The sequence below is a fragment of the Mytilus californianus genome, unplaced genomic scaffold, assembly GCF_021869535.1.
Source record: "Mytilus californianus isolate M0D057914Y unplaced genomic scaffold, xbMytCali1.0.p SCAF_7, whole genome shotgun sequence".
Classification (NCBI taxonomy): domain Eukaryota; kingdom Metazoa; phylum Mollusca; class Bivalvia; order Mytilida; family Mytilidae; genus Mytilus; species Mytilus californianus.
The window spans coordinates 24622067-24627935 of NW_026262723.1; positions in this window are offsets into that span (position 1 = coordinate 24622067).

Below are 5869 nucleotides of genomic sequence, written 5' to 3' on the forward strand. Positions count from 1 at the left end.
GTTTGTAAACATTTAAAAACACCTGCCTTGTCAGTTTATCAAAATTAAGTCACAGTCGTACTTAAGATGTGTTGTCTTAGTTTTTGGACAGATTGGACCTTGTCCCAATTCTTTCCTTAGGCACAAGCCTCAAAGACAGAAAGTAGACAGATTAGCTACTATTTGCATTAGATCTATCCACACTGAAATATAGTTCCCAATATTAAATACACATGTACATATGAACTGGGAAAAATTTGGGTTATGCCTGTAGAACAGTTCTTTTGAGTGTGCATTATTTTTTGCTTTGTCAATTTGCTGGCTAGTTTGTACTAACATGAGCAACACGACGGGTGCCACATGTGGAGCAGGATCTGCTTACCCTTCCGGGGCACCTGAGATCACCCCAGTTTTTGGTGGGGTTCGTGTTGCTCAGTCTTTAGTTTTCTATGTTCTGTTTTGTGTACTATTGTTTGTCTGTTGGTCTTTTTCTTTTTTAGCCATGGCGTTGTCAGTTTATTTTTGACTTATGAGTTTGAATGTCCCTCTGGTATCTTTCGCATCTCTTTGCAAAAGCCAAGGTAAGCGTCCTTTTCAATACCAGTTTAATTGACAACTGTTATATTCAGCAAACAATCAGAGACAAGGTGTAGCCTTTCTTGGAATGCCCAATCCATTTAAATGCCAATCATATCGACCAAATTACTTAACTTCAATCTTACATAATTAAGCAGACTCTTTATCATACAACTCGATATGCATAACTTGACATCATTGGTGAATAATTTAATTTTGGATGTAACACGTCTTCTGATTGGCTGAAAGTTTTTAGTCTATAAGCTCATAGACATAATTTTATCACGTGACCGTGATGTCATAAACGTCTTTTCAAGAGTTACTCCTTAAAAATGGATTTTAGAATTAAACTATAAGTAAATAATTTGATTTTGGATGTAACGCATCTACTGATTGGCTGACGTTGTTTTGTTATCAGCTCATAGACATAATTTTGTCATGTGACCGTGACGTCATCAACGTTTTTTCATGGTTTACTTCGGTTAAAAATGGAATTTAGAATTAAATTATAAGAAATGACTAATATTTTTTCTGTCTATTCGAAATAACATAAAAAATGTGGTGCACACTTTAAAATAACCCGCTACGCGAGTTATTCAGTGTGCACCGCATTTTTGATGTTATTTCTACCAGAGACATATAATACAATTATATGTCTCTGTTTCTACATAGACAGAAAAAATATTACAGTCATTCCTTAATGACTAATATTGTTTCTGTCAATATTCGAAATAACCTCAACAATGTGGTGCACACTTTTAGATAAACTGCTACACGTGTTATTCAGTATGCACCACATTGTTGATATTATTTCTTCATAGAAAGAAAAAATATTACAAATTATTTGCTTCTGCATGACTCTTCGAAAAATTTTGGCAAAAAGGGAAAAACTAGTGGTGAACGTGGTGAAAATGTTACTGCCTTATGCTGTGTGGGTGCAGAAGCCCGAGTTCTGCCACCAATGATCATTTTCAAAGGTCAAAGAATTACTAGTAGTCAAGCGCTCATGGGAAATGCACCAAGAAACTCATTATTTGCCTGTAGTAAATGCTCGATCATAGATGGAGAGCTTTTTGAAGATGGTTTAAAAATCTCTTCATACCTAATCTCCCTACACAGAGACCAGTATTGCTCATATTGGATGGCCATGCTTCCCATATCACCATTAATCTGGTAGAAACCGCTGTAGCTATTGAAATTGAAAATTCCTGCTTACCACCATATACCACTCACTGGACACAACCTTTAGATAGGAGCATATTTGGTCCATTGACAACAAGAACTGTGAAAGTTTCTTTAAACAGAATCATGGAAGGCTGGTTACACGCTATGGTCTTTGTGGACTTTTTAACAATGCTTTCAATGAGAAAAAAGAATATTGTTTACATCTTTAGTGATTTCAGAGCTACAGGAGTATATCCTTTTAATCATAATGCTCTTCCCGTCGAAGCTAATGGACCATCAAAACATCTGTATGTGCAGAAGATGATAATACACCGTCTGAGGGGAAGAGTCTGAAATTGTCAAGTCATCTGATAAAGGAGTGGATTGCAACATTCAAGAAATCAATTGCACACCCAGTTCAAAAGTAACAGAAATACGGCAATCAACATCTGAGAGCAGTTATCTGCATGCTATTCTAAAAACTCCAAAGGTTATGAAAGCAATAAATATATGTGAAAGAAAGACTAGAAGAGTAGCCGGATCGAGATGTCTAACAGAAATTGAATTTATAAATGAACTTTAACACATAGAAGAAGAAAAATCATCAACTGAAAGAAAAAGAAAAAAGGAAAATGGAAAGAGAAGAGAAGAAAAAAAAAACCCAGAAAGAAATGGATAAGACACATACGAGAAAATAAATACAAAATTCAAGAACAAGAAAAAATGCAAAATTTGTCACATTGCGCAATCAGAAAAATCAGTCAGCTGACTCTTTAAGTGACTCTTGCTGCTCACACTGTAATGGCCATTATTATGATGATGATTCTGATGATTAGGGCTGGATCAAATGCTTAAAATGTGATGATTGGTAGCATGCATCTTGCACCGGGAAATTTGGACGTGAACTAACAGAGTTCGTTTGTGGAAAACACTCCGTCTGATTTTTAATCTGTTATTGATTAAATGTATGTTAAGGGAGCTATCATTTGAATTTAGGGGGGGGGGGGGGGCCTAGGATGAAAAATTTTGTCCTGCATTTTTTTTTTAGTTGTAATCTCTGTCCTACCTTTTTATTTTTCACGCTATTCGGTCCTGCCTTTTTTATTAGTGTATCCTGACTTTTTTTTACATAAATTGTCATCCTGACTTTTTTTTTGCAAAGTATATTTATATACCCACATTAACAGTAATCAACTCAAAAAGGGTGGGTGGGTAAACATAATAACGAATTGCTGCTACGTAAACTATAGACAAACTTCGAATAACTTTAAATGCCATCTTCTTCTTCTTTGTGTAGATCTCGCCAGCGTTGGAGCACACACAGCTAGCTGTGTTCCCTTAACGGATTAGTTTTTAAAATGTTGTAAAGAAATCCTCCACCATAACGTTGCACATGCACAAAATTTATTTACAGAAATGTACATATTATATACACGGATAACCCATACGTTGTCCAGGATGCAGGTTCGATGATAAAAGCAATGCCTAGCTTAATAAAATCAATGAACTATTTTGGCTGTTGAATTTACTGGACAGAGTTAACTTTATGTTTTAAAATTCATCATTCATATGAAAGCCTCGTAGAGCAAGCCTAAAAAACTATGCATTCCGAAGATGTTACGGATGGATATTTTCTATTTTCAAATCACAACTAACATAAACACAAACCACGTGCTTAGTATAAACACAAACACGTGTTTATAATAAACAATCACTACACCGTTACTACATCATGTGACCAATAACTTCAATATATAGGTACTTATCATTATATATGTATAGACACGAGTACACAGTTTACATGTTTAATATATCAGTACATGAAGTCTAGGCCATTTGGAAATGTCTTGTCCACATTTCAAACCAGTGACAATTAACTACATTATTCTTCTGATTTCGTTTGAAAAAATGTTGACGTAAGATGAATGATAATGACAATTTCATCAAATAAAAGGATATATTTAGTTAATCTAAAGGAATAACGCTTTTGATGCTGTTTTCATCTTGATTGTTGCTAGACAATGAGGTTCATAGCTTTTTTCACTTCCTTCCTTACAGACATTGTATTTTGCCTCATATTTGTGAATTGTTATTTTTATTGTGGGTTGCTGTCTCGTTGACGTATACCGGCCTACATTCCTTTTCATTCACCCTGTCAGTTAATTGTTAGAATCGTATTTTGATTATAGAAGATAAGTTATATATTACATTTGTATTAACTATGTCAATTCAACTTTCATTATCTGAATATTTGGATAGTTTCATAATTTCTCTGAAATGATATGATGCATGTCATTCCATTAAATATGTTGATTGCACTTGAATTAATTTACAACTATTTCGTTTATGTTATTCTCTAATGTCTTAAAACAATTTAAATAACTTGTTTTTCAAATACTAGTATAAAAACAGTCACCCATAACATTCTATCGATCAATTATTGAAACCTTAACATAATACAACTCCGACATAAACAAAAATGTGAAAGAATCAATAACAAAATGAATAGTGGTAAAAAGAGCAAAAAAGTCAACCAGTCCAGATTATATTCTCCGGAAAGAATTAAAAAGTAGTTCAGATGCTTTAATTAGTTGTATAAGGCAATGCAGCTTAATCTAGACTGTCAGAAATTTCTTCTTGTCGATGTTTACGTCGTTTTATATCAAAATTGAGTACTTGTTTTATCTACTCAGATCAGTTATACATCTATACAAAGGTGGCCACTTGCCCCAATATTTGGGATAAGTGGTAACATTTGTTTGGCTTGTGTCCTCAGCAATATCCCTATACGAGGATATATAGTTCTGTATTCTTTAATTTTTTTGCCCATATTTTTCTTTTCTTTATACTTTTTGCTCATTATGCTCTATTCTGTAAACCCTCACCCTCATATACTGGAAATACCGAAGTGCCTAATTCACCACCAACATGATGTCAAGTACATGTGCCATTGATTGGTACATAGAGTATTACTTTCTGCAAACTCATTTACGGTGAGTTATGCAATTCTTTACTTCAGGTGACCACTTCTAGTTGGGGGCACTTCAATAAATACTTAATTGATAGTGGGTGCCACTTGGGTTCTGTTACCCGAACCTTTTTACATAATTTAGATTTTAAAAATGTATACCTTTTCATATATTGCGTACGTAGAAATGTAACCTTTTCCCATAGTGATTGGGTTTCGTGAAATCGAGAAAACATCTACTTTGCCCTGAGCTCAGATTCCTTATGTAATGTTTACTTACGACGAGACTTTCGGCTGTAAAAAAAATACAGGACTTTTCATTTAACAATCATGGGAATATTATTTCTGATGGCATAGTGGAGGGGATATACGAGGGGGAGGGGTTAAGTATAAAACAGACTGTTTATGAATTGTTACGACAATTGGCAAATATTATAAATAAAACTGTTTTTTGTTGTATGTTATTGACAACCATGTAATGATCACATTATATATTGAGTTACCTCATTGTACATGTCAGAAAATTGTTAAAGTAGTTTTGAAGTAGGGTCCTTATAAAATAAAAGTAATGCATGTATAGCGAAATCAAAGATTTAAATTTATCATGATTAATATCAAATAAATACCTTTAGTGTGAGCCATTAACCGTTAAAATATCAAGAAAATAGAAATATACTTGAAAAAACTGTTTGTTATTGTACCATAAAATGATCAAATCATATATTGAGTTACCTCTCATTGTATACGTCAGACAATCTGAAGTTGGGTCCTTTAACGGCCACAGTTCACTTTGAATGACGAGGTCTGACATGATAACAGAATGCCGACATGATTGATTTAACTGACAAATCTGTGCACCATTGGTAGTAATGGATGCTCAAGTTCCTCCAGGTTAAATCCTAAAGAGAACGAGGGCCATGATCCCCAAATACGTCGGGTCTTATTCGCATCACTTCCTGGTTTCAGGGGAGTAAAGATTAACAATTTAACAATTTCTAGATCATAAAACAGTTAAGCTCGAACTGGTACCAATTCAGAACCGGCCACTCAGGGTAGACATGAGATGGTCTCAACAGAACTTCCTGCGGTAACGCAGGAAAGTAAAAAGCTAATATGATCCGACGTACATTAATACAGGAACGGACCATGACCCCTTAATCTTACCAGATCCCGCCAAACTAC